Raw genomic sequence first — 15,097 nt, forward strand, 5'->3', positions numbered from 1 at the left:
TTGGGGTGAGAGGAGGTCTGCCACTCTATCACAAGGATGATGTCATCAGTGATGTCATCAGTGATGTCATTTGAGATGTCATCAGTGATGACATGAGTGATGTCACTGACCATGTCATGAGTGATGTAATATGTGACGTCATCAGCAGTGCATTGCGGGCGCGCGAGTTATAGTTAGCTGAACTAACTATAACGGGGGAATTTCAATGGTTTTGTACAAGTGAAAAGTCCAGCTAACTATAACACCCCTGAAACCTATGGTTTTTTCAGTGAATTTCTGAGGTTTTTTAAATGCTAATTCCTAACTATAACGTGCCTGAAACCTATGGTTTTTTCTGTGAATTTCAAAGGTTTTTTAAATGCTAATTTCTAACTATGCCTACAGAGATAGGACATGTGAAGAAAGAAGAAAAAATGCACAAAGAAAAAAAAGGTGCAGAAAGAAGCAACAGAAGTCCTCAAAGACGAAGAAAAGTGCAGGAAGAAGGATAACGTGCAGAAAGAACAAAAAGAAGAGCAGAAGGAAGCCTTGTTGCAAAATCATCCTGTACCCTCAACTTTTTCAGAGGGATACTGGTGTTAACTGAGTCTGACTAACCAGTCCTAGAGCTAGTGATATGTTAAAAGACACTTAGAATACAGTGAAAACACCTACATACACTAGGGAACATTATGCGTTGGGGTCCTCCTGTGATTAGCATGACCTCCTCTGTAAGCCCCTAGTATATAATAGGGCAGGGGGATTAAAACTACCTCTTAAAACAGGCTACAGGGCGTTTTTGCACACGTTAACTCAGGCCCCGTCCCCTCCCTTCACCACTGTGTAAACACGCCCTGTGTCTGTTTTTAGTTGGGAGATTAAGTTCATTTGAATCCTGAGGGTCCCTAGGGTCCAACTAGCCCACTAGGTACCTCCAGTAAGTGCCACAGAGCTGCGTTGCAGAGAGGTGTAAAAAGTGGCACGGCCTGGACCACTTCTCTGCAATGCAGCTCAGTGGCGCTTACTGGAAGCACTTGGTGGGCTAGTTAGCCCCCAGGGGCCCTCAGTATTGAAGGAAAATTATATCCCCAATTTAAAACGTGCCATAGTGCGTGTTTGCACACGTCACCTCAGGCCCCGTCCCCTCCCTTCACCACTGTGTAAACGCGCCATGTGGCTGTTCTAAGTTGAGAGATTAAGTCCCCTTGAATCCGAAGGGTCCCTAGGGTCAAACTAGACCACTAGGTACCTCCAGTAAGCGCCACAGAGCTGCGTTGCAGAGAGGTGTAAAAAGGGGCTTGGCCTCAGAACACCTGTCTGCAGCGCAGCTCCCTGGTGCATACTGGAGATGCCTGTTGGGCTAGTTGGCCCTCAGGGACCCTCAGTATTGAAGAGGAATTAATTCCCCAACTTACAACTCACCAGGGGGCGCGTTTGCAGAGTGCTGCAAGGAGGGGGCGTGGCCTCCGGCACGATGCCAGTCTTTTATTTATTTTAATTTTTTAAGAAGGGGGGCTGTGTGGTTTCCCTTCTTATTCTAATTTATTGGCCCTGATGACCCCATCCCCCAGGGCCTGTCTCCTAATTATATTTTTTTGACCCCAATCTCCATGAATATGTCATGCCACACTTGTCTTCGCACGGGTTATATTGCCCCATCTAACGTGCCTTCCTCGATGCCTATTGTTATAACGCACAGTGCTATGCCATACATATTACAATCTGGGATCCATATCTTTGTCACAGTGCATATGCAACGTTACACTCCCCAGCACATATTTTATATTACAACTTTAGAGACTAGTTAGGTTACACAACACTGCCCTGTGCATATTACACTCCAAGGCGCATATCGCATAGCACGCGCTAGTGCCTGTGCTATCTCTCGCTCTCCAATGAATCTGTCATTGCGCACAATGTATTGCATATTATATTTCACGCCCGGTTCATCTTATATCACACTTTTTGGTGCATAGTTTATACCATACACTATATCTAGTTTTCATTTTCAATCGTGCTCTCAGGACTATGTTCTATATAACACTGTGTTCACCTACCCTTTTCACGGGCATTACATTTTGCGATAGGGGGTGGAGGGTCAGGGGTTGTTTCTGCCAAGTGAGCCCGGAGTCACAGTCACAAACGTCCTCTTCTTCCTGAATAAAAGTGAGATTATGCTGCATACTTGTTCATATTTTAAGTAGTTCGCACAGACACACGTTTTAAAAACAATAAAGTTCCTAATACCCGCCTTCTCTGAACAGTTAGCTTGCTGCCCCATCCCCCTCCTCCCTATCCTCTGTTGTGTGAATCCATGGACTAGCCTCCTCCCTCCTGCCATGCATGGTCTGATGTGCTGCCACTGCCCTCAATTTAGTATGATGTACCAGTCCACTCCTCCTGCCCTCCATTGCCCAATTCTATGCCCCATCATTGACCTCCTGCTTAAACTCTGTGCTTAGTTTGCTGCCCCTATTCTCCTTCCCCCTGCCCTCCGATGTCTTTGTGTATGCCCCTGCTCCATCCTTTTTGCCCACCATGTTCCATGGACCTGCCACTCCTATCTACTCTGAGTGTTCTGTTGAGCTGCCACTCCCCTCCCACCTGCCTAGCATTGTCAGATGACTGTAACCTGTCCCTGCCACCTCCACCCTGCCTGTACACATGCCATGCCCCTATCCTCTTCCTCCTGTCCTACATGGTCCATTGTACTGCCACACCCTTCTGCCCTCCCTGGTCTGTTGTGCTGCAACTGCTCCTCCTGCCTGCCCCGTGCGGTCTGTTGTGAGGCCCCTTCCCCTGAACTTTCTTGTCTGTGCACAGGTCCTGACCCTCCCTTCTATCCTCCTTCGTCCTTTGTGCATGCCCCTGCACCCTCCTTCTTGCCCATCATAGCCATTGTGCTACCACTAACCCTCCCACTTGCCATGCATGGTCTTCTGTGCTGCCATGGCCCCTCCCACCTTCCCTGAGTGGTCAGTTAGCTGCCCCTGAACCTCTCCCACCTTCCCTCCATGGTCTGTGTGTATGCCATCACAGTCTCACTGTTGATCTTCATGGTATCTTGCTTCTAGTGCCCATCCTGCCTGACCTCCATGGCTATCTTGCTGCTCCTGCCCTGCCCCCTTGCCCCCAGCCCTCTGTTTACATGTGCAGACCCCTACTCCCTCCCTCCTTGCTTGTCTGTTCCATTGTAATGCCCCTGATCCATCCCTCCTGCCCTTTATGGTCTGTTATGCTGCAGCTTTCTCTCCTGTCTGTCCATTATGGTCCTGCCTCTTGCCCCTCTGTTCTCTGTTGTCCATGTGCATGGTCCTGTCCCCTCCCTCTTGCTTTCTATGGATTGTTGTGCTGCACTCCCGTCCCGCATGCCCTGTGTGGTGTATTGTGCTGCTGCAAACCCTGATGCCTGCCCTGCAGGGTCAGTTTGGTGCACCTCTCCATGTCCCTCCTGTCCTCTGTTTTCCGAGTCCATGTCCCTACCCCATTTCCTTCCATCAATCAATCAATCAGTGACACTTGTAAAGCGCGCTACATACCCGTAGGGTCTCAAGGCGCTGGGGGGGGGGGGGGGGGGGGGGTGCCGCTACTGCTCGAACAGCCAGGTCTTCAGCTTCTTCCTGAAGGAGAGGTGGTCTTGGGTCAGGCGCAGGTCGGGAGGGAGGGAGTTCCAGGTCTTGGCGGCCAGGTAGGAGAAGGACCTTCCTCCTGTAGTCGCTCTTCGGATGCGGGGGACGGCGGCGAGGGCGTGGTTGGCTGATCGGAGGTGGCGTTTGGGAGCGTGGAAGTTGACTCGGCTGTTGAGGTAGCTCGGGCCTTGGTCGTGTAGGGCTTTGTGTGCGTGGGTGAGGAGGCGGAAGGTGATTCTTTTGTTGACGGGGAGCCAGTGAAGGTCTCTCAGATGTCCGGAGATGTGGCTGGTTCGTGGGATGTCGAGGATGAGTCTGGCTGAGGCGTTCTGGATCCGCTGGAGTCTCTTCTGGAGCTTGGCGGTGGTACCGGCGTAGAGGGCGTTGCCGTAGTCCAGTCGGCTGGTGACGAGGGCCTGGGTGACGGTCTTCCTGGTCTCGGTGGGGATCCACCAGAAGATCTTCCGTAGCATGCGTAGGATGTTGAAGCACGCCGAGGAGACGTTGTTGACTTGCCTGGTCATGGAGAGGGAGGAGTCCAGGAGGAAGCCCAGGTTGCGTGCATGGTCTGTCGGTTTGGGTGCGGTGCCCAGGGCGGGAGGCCACCAGGAGTCGTCCCAGGCGGAGGGTGAGGAGCCCAGGATGAGGACCTCCGTCTTGTCCGAGTTCAGTTTCAGGCGGCTGGTCGTCATCCACTCGGCTACCTCTTTCATCCCTTCGTGCAGGTTGGATCTGGCGGCGGCGGGGTCGTTGGTCAGGGAGAGGATCAGTTGGGTGTCGTCGGCGTAGGAGATTATGCTGAGGTTGTGTTTGCGTACGATGGCCGCGAGGGGGCTCATGTAGACGTTGAAGAGGGTGGGGCTCAGAGATGATCCTTGAGGGACGCCGCAGGTGACTTCGGAGGCCTCTGACTTGTACGGTGGTAGGCGGACTCTCTGTGTTCTTCCGTCGAGGAAGGAGATGATCCAGTCCAGCGCCTTGTCCTGGATTCCGATGTTGCTGAGGCGCCGTACTAGGGTGCGGTGGCAGACCGTGTCGAATGCCGCAGAGAGGTCTAGGAGGATGAGGGCCGCTGTTTCTCCATTGTCCATCAGGGCTCGGATGTCATCGGTGGCGGCGATGAGGGCGGTCTCGGTGCTGTGATTGGCTCGGAAGCCGGACTGTGAGGGGTCGAGGGATCCGTTTGTCTCGAGGAAGGCGGCCATCTGCTTGTTGACGGTCTTCTCGATGACTTTGGCTGGAAACGGGAGGAGCGAGATGGGGCGGTAATTCTTGAGGTCGGTGGGGTCCGCTGTAGGTTTCTTTAGTAGGGCGCTGAGTTCGGCGTGCTTCCAGCTCTCAGGGAAGATGGTGGTGTCGAAGGAAGTGTTGATGATGTCTCGCAGGTGGGGTGCGATGACAGCGTCGGCCTTGTTGAAGACGTGGTGAGGGCAGGGGTCGGTCGGTGATCCGGAGTGGATGGAGTTCATCGTGCGGATGGTGTCTTCGGTGCTGATCGGGGTCCAGGCGTGGAGGGTGGTGGTGGGGGGTGGTTGTTTGGTCATGGTGTGCGTTGGTTGGTTGTTGAAGCTGTTATGTATGTCCGCGAACTTGTTGTGGAAGTATGAAGCGAGGGAGTTGCAGAGGTCTTGCGATGGGGTGATGTCGTTGTTTCCTGCGCTGGGGTTGAAAAGCTCTTTCACGATGTTGAAGAGTTCCTTGCAGTTGTGTGCGTTGTTGTCCAACCGGTCTTTGAATGCTGTTTTCTTGGCGGCGCGGATCAGCTGGTGGTGTTTCCGGGTGGCAAGTTTGAAGGAGGTCCTGTTGTCTGGTGTCGGTTCCCTTCTCCAGACTTTCTCGAGGGCTCGGCAGTTCTTCTTGGAGCTCTTGAGTTCGTCGGTGAACCATGGGGCCTTCTTGCTGCCGGGTCTGCTAGGCGGGGTCCTCAGTGGGGCGAGTTCGTCCGCGCAGTTGCTGATCCACTTCGTGAGGTTGTCGGCGGCTTGGCTGGGGTTCGCTGAGCTGGCAGGAGGGTGCTGGTTCAGGGAGGTGGCGAGCTGGTCTGCTGTGATCTTGTTCCAGCTTCTGCGGGCTGCCTGTTGCTGGTGTTGGTGGGTCGTAGTTCTCTTGAAGGTCTCTCATGATCCAATGTACCATACTTGCGAACATTTTGAACTTGGTAAGAGGGAGATTTTGAAAAAAAAAACTGGGGTATTGATTTTCCCCTTTGAGTTACATTGAAAAAGAGGAGATTGTAGACAGGAGACAGATAAAATAAAGCCCATTTGAGCTTAGAAACATTGGACGTTTCCTGGCTGAATCGGGTCTGTTGGCATGTATGGTTGTACTACCCCAATTCCTCCTGCCTACCATGATCCATTGTACCATACTTGCGAACATTTTGAACTTGGTAAGAGGGAGATTTTGAAATAAAACTGGGGTATTGATTTTCCCCTTTGAGTTACATTGAAAAAGAGAAGATTGTAGACAGGAAACAGATCAAGTAAAGCCCATTTGAGCTTAAAAACATTGGACGTTTCCTGGCTGAAACGGGTCTGTTGGCATGTATGGTTGTATGACCACTGCCTCTTCCTTCTGCCCACAATGGTCTATTATATTGCCACAGCCTCTCTTGCCAGTCCTGTATTGTTGGTTTGTTGCCCCTGCCCCCCTTTCCACTGCCCTCCATAGTCTGTTGTGCTGCCACGGCCCTTCCTGCCTGCTCAGTGTGGTTAAATTGTTGCCTTTGCACCCTCCTACCTGCCTTCAATTTTCAGAGTCCGTGCCCCTGGCCTCTGCCTCTCAACAGTATCCTAATGAACAACTAGATTGCTAACATTCTATATTTATTACAAAAGTGTGGAACGCCTGACGTCATCTTGATGTAATCAAAACTGTAATACCTAGAGCATTTCCTTTAGAAATTACATATATGAGAGGGTCTTATTGGCATCAAAATTATGGTTAGTGCTCTAAAAGACTAAAATAAGGACATATTTTCTGAGTTTTCAAATAGCGAGAAAGCACTTTTAAATTATTTGTTACCTTTATGTTTTTTTATCCAGTTGACCACTTGATTAAATGTTGCACTTAGGGGAGAGGATGTGGTGTTACTTCCAGAACTGCAGACTTTGCAACTGGGGAACCAGGTTGGAGTTTCTGCTTCAGCTCGACATTCTGTGAATCTGGTCAAATCATAGTCTCTCCATGTCTACAACCAAAATGAATTTGTTCTTGTTTGATGTAACCAATGCTCATGTAAAGCACTCCAATACCTGACAAGTCTGCACTATAACACTGCAAAAACACAAAATAATAAGTGTTTTGCACACTTCTGTCATTGGGCTATATTTGGGCTACATCTGGGTGATTTTGGGCTACATTTGGGCTCTTTTGTCTCCGGTGGCCATCTTGGGAGATTTATTTGTTATGAAGTTTCCTAATTTCCTCATGTACTGCAGTCTCCTCAGTAGGAAATGCTTTCAGTTTTTTACTTTGATTCCATCATGAAGGTATTCAGATATGTCACACATTTGCCATAAATTCTGAATGTTAGCACTCTAGTTGCTCATTAGATCACTGTAGTAAAACTGCTGTTCACCATGGAAGTCTGCTCCTGGTATTAAAAGTGCATGTTTCAGTCTGCATGTCAGAATTTTTTAATGAAATAGAAGAGGATTTGAGAAGTCACTCAAAATGTGCCCTCATTTTCTTTCTTCAGCATTAATCATAATTTCTATGGCACAATGAACCCCCTCATTGTGTTCCTTTTTAAATTAAATGTTTTAAGTGTTACCAGTTTATTCCAATCAAGATGGCTTCAGGTGTGCCATACTTTTGTCATAATGAAGACAGTAAGCGCTCTAGTTGTTTTTAAGAACACTCTGGGACATTCTGTCATTGGGCTATACTTGGGCTACATCTGGGTGATATTTGGGCTACATTTGGGCTCTTTTGTCTCTGGTGGCCATCTTGGCAGACTTATTTGTTATGAAGTTTCCTAATTTCCTCATTTACTGCAGTCTCCTCAGTAGGAAATACTTTCAGTTTTTTACTTTGATTCCAAAGGCATTCAGATGTGTCACACATTTGCCATAAATTCAGAATGTTAGCACTCTTTTTGCTCATTAGATCACTGTAGTAAAGCTACTGCTCACCTGGGAAAACTGCTGCTTGTATTGAAAGTGCATGTTTCAGTCTGCATGTTAGAATTTTTTAATGAAATAGAAGAGGATTTGAGAAGTCACTCAAAATGTGCCCTAATTTTTCTTTCTGCAGCACTAATCATACTTTTTATGGAAAAATGAACCCCCTCATTTTGTTCCTTTTTAAATTAAATGTTTTAAGAGTTACCACTTTAATCCAAGCAAGATGGCTTCAGGTGTGCCATACGTTTATCATAAGTAGGACTGATAGCGCTCTAGTTGTTCTTTGGAACCCTCTGGGAAGCTGCAGTAGAACACAAAGGAATCAACTGACAGTCTCTGCCCTTGTTGGATGTACATGTTTTACTGAGAATGTCAGACTTCATTCTCACATGACTGAGAAAGATAATGTGAATTTACAGAAAATAAGCTCTCAGTTTAGCTTATAGATCACCTTCCAAACCTCTGTGGGAAAAGCATGAGAAAATATTTTTCTCTCAATCGTGATATCCCAGCAGAAGGCTTTTTCACATGGTGAAATCACCTTAGAACATACCACAATTCCTAAAATGAGTATGGTACCATCAACAAATGATTTATAATGTAACTAAAGTCTTAAAACCTTCTATTAACTGCAATGCTTTTTAATGAGGTGCTATCATGTATATTGGTCCCAAGATGGCTGCCAACACTTCTTGGATTAAGTGCTGACAGCCAATCAGATCTCAGGATGAGATGTGTGGTTAGGCTCCGCCCACATATATATATGATTTTACTTTTGATTTTTTTCAGGAACTACTGAACAGATTGACACCAGACCTGCAAAAGGCACATCCCTGACCTGAGGACTACCTCTCTGCCAAATTTCAAGTAATTCTGTTCAGCCGTTCGGGCTGTACCTTGGACTAAAGGTCCCTATGGAAAATTGCATGGGGAAAACGCATTTTGGGCCCCCCTTTTTTCTCATCCCCCGCTTGACGAATCCCCCCCGAGACTTTCAGGGTAGGAGCGGAGCGCCCCACCTATTTCGCGAGGATTCGTCAACCGGCGCCAAAGTTATTCCAAATAGAATGTTGCGGATTTCCTATGGAAACACGGTCCTAACTATAACTATCTACTGGCGACCGCCAGTAGATAATATATATGTATGTATATATGTATGTATATATGCATGTATATATGCATGTATATATATGTATATATGTGTATATATATATATATATATATATTCAGTGAAAAAACCATAGGTTTCACACACGTTATAGTTAGGATTTAGCATTTAAAAAACCTTTCAAATTCAGTGAAAAAACCATAGGTTTCACACACGTTATAGTTAGCGGACATTTCACTCATAAAAAACCATTGAAATTCCCCCGTTATAGTTAGTTAAGCTAACTATAACTCGCGCACCCGCAATCCACTGCTGATGACGTAACATATTACATCACTCATGACATGGTCAGTGACATCACTCATGACATCACTGATGACATCTCAAATGACATCACTGATGACATCATCCAGTGAATGTGTATTTTTCTGAAAATTAAATATGTTTTATATATGTATATCTCAAGGTCGATGGAAAAATAAATGGGTATATAAGTGTCTAAAAGGATGATTTGTTTTTGAAAATTTGATTGTGTAACTGACTGATTAAGTGTATCTTAGTGAATACATGGCTTAGTGAGTAATGTTTAAATATGTAATTATCTGTATCAGTCTCTCACTTTGTGTATAAGTGTCTGCTTGGGTTGGTGAGTAGCTACATGAGTGTTTATATTGGATTTTAGGTTGTTTTTTGAGTATCAGTCCGAGTGTCTGCATGGTTCGGTGGGGGGTATTACGTAGTGCATAGGTGCATGTATGATTGACTCTCTGGTTGTGTGTTGAAGACGGCATGTATGCATGACTGTATGGTTGGATGAGTGTGTGTATGGGTGTGTTAGTGAGTGAATGACTGTCTCAATAGTGTCTTTATGAGTTACTAAATATGTTTTAAAGAAGTATATTTGACTATTGGTGTATATAAGTGAGTATGTGTGAGAGTGAGAGACTGAAACAGTTCCTGTATGAATAATTATGTGTTTTTATTAGTGATTATTTAAAAGAGTAAGTTTGTGTAAGTTTCTGTAGAAGTACGTGATGAGGTGTGTGTATAACTGAATATGCAAGTAAATGGATGTTTGACTCTTTATTAGCATGAGTGACTATGTGTGTGAGTAACTCTGGATGAGTGACAATGTGTAACAGGATGTATAGGTGTATGAGTACATATGATGAGTGAGTACATGTATGAGTGACTGTATAGGACTGTTGGTGAATGAGTGGATGTGTATGTGGATCTTGGAATTACTGAATAGGTTGTTGTAACTGATATTGGTATGTCCATTTTTTTGAAAATTTCAGTCTCTATTTTTGAATGTTTGTATCAAAGGTTATATTAGGGTGAGAGGAGGTCTACCACTCTGTCACAAGGATGATGTCATCAGTGATGTCATTTGAGATGTCATCAGTGATGTCATGAGTGATGTCACTGACCATGTCATGAGTGATGTAATATGTTACGTCATCAGCAGTGGATTGCGGGTGCGCGAGTTATAGTTAGCTTAACTAACTATAACGGGGGATTTTCAATGGTTTTTTTATGAGTGAAATGTCCGCTAACTATAACGTGTGTGAAACCTATGGTTTTTTCACTGAATTTGCAAGGTTTTTTAAATGCTAAATCCTAACTATAACGTGTGTGAAACCTATGGTTTTTTCAGTGAATTTGTATGGTTTTTTAAATGCTAATTCTTACCTATAACATGTGTGATTCCCATGGTTTTTTCATTGATTTTTTATGTTTTTTTTTTTACAAATTCTTATATTAAATGTTTTTTTTTTTATTTGCAAGTGTTTTTTTTTTTTTTTTTTACTTTATATTCTCTTAAAACACTGCTTAATTTAAAAAAATTCTGCAATATAATAATTTTTCTCATTTTTTTATTTTCCAAACAGGTAAGATATATTAGTATAACATAGAGATTCTTTTTTTCCTTTTTTTTTTTTTTTTTTAGTGCGCGTACGGTAAGCTTACGGTAAGCGTACGGTTTGCGTAATGTTCGTAATTTTTCTACTCTTTTTGCGTATGGTTACGCAATTTACGTAGCCGTGCGTACTGCGTACGTGGCGCGTAAGCGTGTACGCTACACGCGCACGTTACGCTGAAGTGTTGGGTCGTGCCCGTTATGCGCATGCGCGCGAGCGCGTGTCTTTTTTACGCGCATGCGTACTTTTACCGTAACCGCTCCGTAAGCGCACCGTAAGCGTAACGTACGCGCACGGTGGGTCATGTGATCAAGAAACAAAACTTTTGATTGGTTCAAAGTAGTTTCAGTTCTAGAACTCTCCTACACCACACCCATTCTCCTCATTTCTGCTTGTGATCCCTTAGGAGAAGGAGCTGACTTGTCTTTGGGATACGATGGCAGACCGGCACTCTTCTGCTGAGAGTGAGGCTAGCAGCACCACCATCAGGCAGAGAAAGAGGAAACAGAAGAGCTCTTTTATATGGGAGTATTTTACTTTTCCTCAGGGCGAGAAAAAAGTCAATGCTGCCTTGGTGACTTGCAAGCTGTGCCAGCGTGTACTTTCGAGAGGTAATCCCAACAAGAAGTATTCCTTCGGGAATCACACTATGTTGAGACACCTTGAGGATGTACATCCTAGGACACATGCACGACATACTAGAGGCAACCCTTCAGTAAGTCGAGCAAGCACATCCACAGCAGCTCAGCCGAGTCCTTCTTCGGAAGCTCAGCAGAGCCCTTCATCTGTGGGGGCAGATTCACCTCTTTCTGGTCCTGTGGAAACTAACCATCGGTTTGCGAGGGTTACTATGCGGTGTTCATTTTGCCATGGTCTAATTGTTCATAGGGAGAGCAGTCTTCCCCTCATTAACAACAAAATAGACCAGCACATTTGTCCTACCAGCTAATGTTCCCATTCTTCCTTTCCTCTGTCCCTGCATGAACACAACGGCTCTTTTAAGAGCCAACCTTACCTCTCAACTTTTTTAAATTTTTTCTTAAACTTTTTTTTTTTTTTTTTACCGTAAGCGTATTTTTTTTTTTTTTTACTGGGAAGACAGGGGAATACCTTCCCCTGCCTCCCCCGCGTCATCCATGACGTCAGCGCGCAAGCCGCGCTGACGTCATTGGAGGTTTCCCCTTTGCTCTCCGAGGCGCAGGCAGCCATTTGCTTCCTACGCGTCGGAGAGTAAAGGTTAGTTTTGGGTCTGGGGAAGGGGGATTTTTGCATCGGTGGGTTTGTGTTAGGGTGGGGGCACTATGGAAGGCCCAGGCATGCCAGAGGCTCGGCTTCGTTCGTGTGTGCCTGTTGTTGTTGCTTCCCTGTGAAATGGATTCAAATTTGAAAAATGCTCGTCTTTCTAGTTGCTTCCCTGTGAAATGGATCCAAAAATGCAGAGAAATGCCCTTCTTTTTAATTTTTCAAATCCAAAGTGCAGCAGCATGATTTTTGCATCGGTGGGTTTGGGTAAGGGTGGGGGCACTTTGGTATGCCCAGGCATGCCACGAGGCTCGGCTTCGTTCATGTGTGCCTGTTGTTGCTTCCCTGTGAAATGGATCCAAATTTGAAAAACGCTCGTCTTTCTAGTTGCTTCCCTGTGAAATGGATCCAAAAATGCTGAGAAATGCCCTTCTTTTTAATTTTTCAAATCCAAAGTCCAGCAGCATGTAGAGAAATAGAATTTCTTATATGAGAATTAAATACCTAACTAATAGCAAGACAGAGGGGTTGCAAAGTGGCCAGATTGTTTTTTTTACATCCAAATACACCAGCATCACTTTACAGAGTTTGCCAGTGAAGTGCTACTTTCATTTTCTCGTCTTTCTTTGAAGAGCATTGTTGTTTCCAGGTTGGGAGAGTGTACCATTCCTGGAGGTACTGCAATACCTGGTTGATGGGTGGATTGGAAAACACAATGTGTACCATGGCTCTGTGTTTATGGATGTGGTCTTTTTATACCATACTGCTTACGTTTTGTAAGGATGTAAGCAATGGACAGTGAAACGGTTCCCTTCAGGGCCCTCTAGTCATGTCCATAACTTTTCAGGTGAAACCACTCGCAGATTTCTGAATAGTTAGTGAGAGATCGTTTAGATAACCATGTTGTTTCTGCTTACAATTCACATGCTGTGCATTCCCTATGAGTGGTTGCTTTTTTTTTTTTTTTTTAGGCAGCATATTACTCTTATCAAGTACATAATTTGAATTGAGCCACATCCAAGTGTTTATAGCGGGCACAATTAGGTTATAGCTGAAGGCAGTGCGAGTTTCTTTCAGTGGGCAAGTATGGTGTTCAGTGGGGATGTGGCACTATGGCCAGAGCTGTGGAATTTGGAACTGGGGAACCGGGTTCCGCATTCATGACCAGTCCACCACACCACTGTACTGAGGGAGCACATTCCCATGCTAGACCGTAGAAGGCCCCACTAGACCTTAGAAGGCTTGATGTCTTAGCACAAGCAGGTGTACCCTAGTGGTGTCAATTGTGGGTTAACCTTGAATGCCTGTCCACCACAATCCATACTGAAGTTCATCTCCAATCTTGCGGGTAGGCCTACGAAGCAGCACACCCTAGAGCAACAGTGATCCAGTCGCTGTGACTGTCACTGAGGTCACATGAACCTTGAGCAGGTTAGGGCGATGCGAACGGTGTGACCTCACTGGGTACCTATTTCGGGTGGGTGTTTGCATTGTGCTGAGGGGATTACCAGGTAATTATTCACGCAGCTCTCTGATGGATGTCACATGAGGTAAAATACTGCAATCAATGGCAGACACTCTGAAAACAAGAGCAAACGTTATGTTACATGAGGCAATGGTGGTAATTGTGCATGTATCAAAAGCAAACAAAATACAAGAGGTAGCAAACACTACGTTACAAGAGGAAAAGTGACATGTGTGCAAGTTACAAAAGAGTACAAAGTACAAGTAGAGGTATAAAAGTGCAATAAATGGCAGACACTCAAAACACAGGAACACACTGGGAAGGCACTTCTACGGGCATGGAGAACAGAATTTCCTATAATGTAAAGACTTCCTTCAGACAATAGAGAGGGTGTGAATTAAGTTTGGAAGTATCTTTGCAGGAGGAGAACTTTGAGGTCAGTTTTGAAGGACTGGGAAGAGGGAGGGGGTGGTCCGGAGCTGAGGCTGAGTTCCAGATTCTCGCCGCGTTGCTTGTAAAGGATTGGGCCATCGATCTTTCCTTCTTGAAAGTGGGAGGTTCAAGTAATAAATTTTGCGCAGTACGTGATGGTCTAGAGCATTATATGCATATGTGACAAAGTTTTTTTCTTCTTTTTATTCTAGTCTAAAGCTTTTGATTCCTGATTCCAGTTTCGACAGTGGTTGTTCTGCAGTTTTGTGTAGTTACATTGTTTTGGTAAGAATTTTGTTGTTGTATTTACTCCAAATGAGTAATATTGTAATGTCTAAATGAATTTTTTTGTAAGTGATGTCATAATGGCAGCATATTTAGTTAGTGGTTTGAGCATGAAATTCTTTGCAATGTGTTTTGCATAGTCTTATGTGTAATTGCTTTTCTCTTTCTTTTTTTAGTGGGATATAGTTGATCCATACTGTGTCTGTACAGAGTAGGTGGTGGTGAGTAGTTTAGCTGCCTCTGGCAAGTGAGTGGTATTGTTTTGGAGTGTATATGAGTTTTTGATAAAGGTGCTTTTTGTTTATTACTTATTTTACAAAGTGTTTGTTGTTGTTGACTTGTTTGACAAGTTATCTTTATTAGTAAGCAATATGGCTAGCCGTAGAATGACTGCTCAACAGGTGGTTGGTATGCTTCTTGAATCTTCCTCTGAGCATGATTATGAGACTGACCGTGCGTCTGAGGGAGAGGAGGGAGGGGAAGATTCTGGCAGTGAGTTTTCTCTCAACATGGAATCATCAGATGATGAAGGTACTCTCAGTGCAGATGAAGGTACTCTTGGTGTGGATGAAGCAACTCTCAGTGCGGATGAAGTGCCAAACGTAGTGATGCGACATCAACATTGCCTATCCAAAAAAATGTTTGGGCCCTTGCCTGTCGTGGGTACTTGGGCCTCCCACACAAGTGAGGGACCATTTTTACCGGGAGACCCAGGGGAACGCTGGGAGGTGGGAAATTTGAGTGAGCCCGGTGATGCCACAACTTTCCCACACAAAAATGTGTGAAAAAAGTGTTTTTTTTCAGCTAAAATTGAGGTTTGCAGGGGATTCTGGGTAAGGAAACGTTGGGGGATCCACGCAAGCCATACCTCCCTGGAAGCCCCCGGATGTCTAGTTTTCAGAAATGTA

The 15,097-nt window shown here is 45.3% G+C and overlaps 1 protein-coding gene across 4 annotated transcripts in view; it reads left to right on the forward strand.

Annotated features, from left to right (window-relative positions):
• LOC146871072 (sortilin-like) overlaps positions 1-15,097 on the forward strand; it is a 947,375-nt gene that overhangs the window by 118,871 nt on the left and 813,407 nt on the right. Inside the window, exons 1-2 of one of the 4 annotated variants that reach the window (XM_085650263.1) lie at positions 14,143-14,189; positions 14,366-14,410. The exons of the other annotated variants lie outside the window; for them this stretch is intronic. The gene's annotated coding sequence lies outside the window, so the exon portion shown is untranslated. Of the gene's footprint in view, positions 1-14,142; positions 14,190-14,365; positions 14,411-15,097 lie in introns of those variants that run through there. 4 annotated transcript variants of the gene reach the window in all.

Source organism: Triturus cristatus, chromosome 1_1 (genome assembly GCF_964204655.1).
Source record: "Triturus cristatus chromosome 1_1, aTriCri1.1, whole genome shotgun sequence".
In the NCBI taxonomy this organism is placed as follows: Eukaryota; Metazoa; Chordata; class Amphibia; order Caudata; family Salamandridae; genus Triturus; species Triturus cristatus.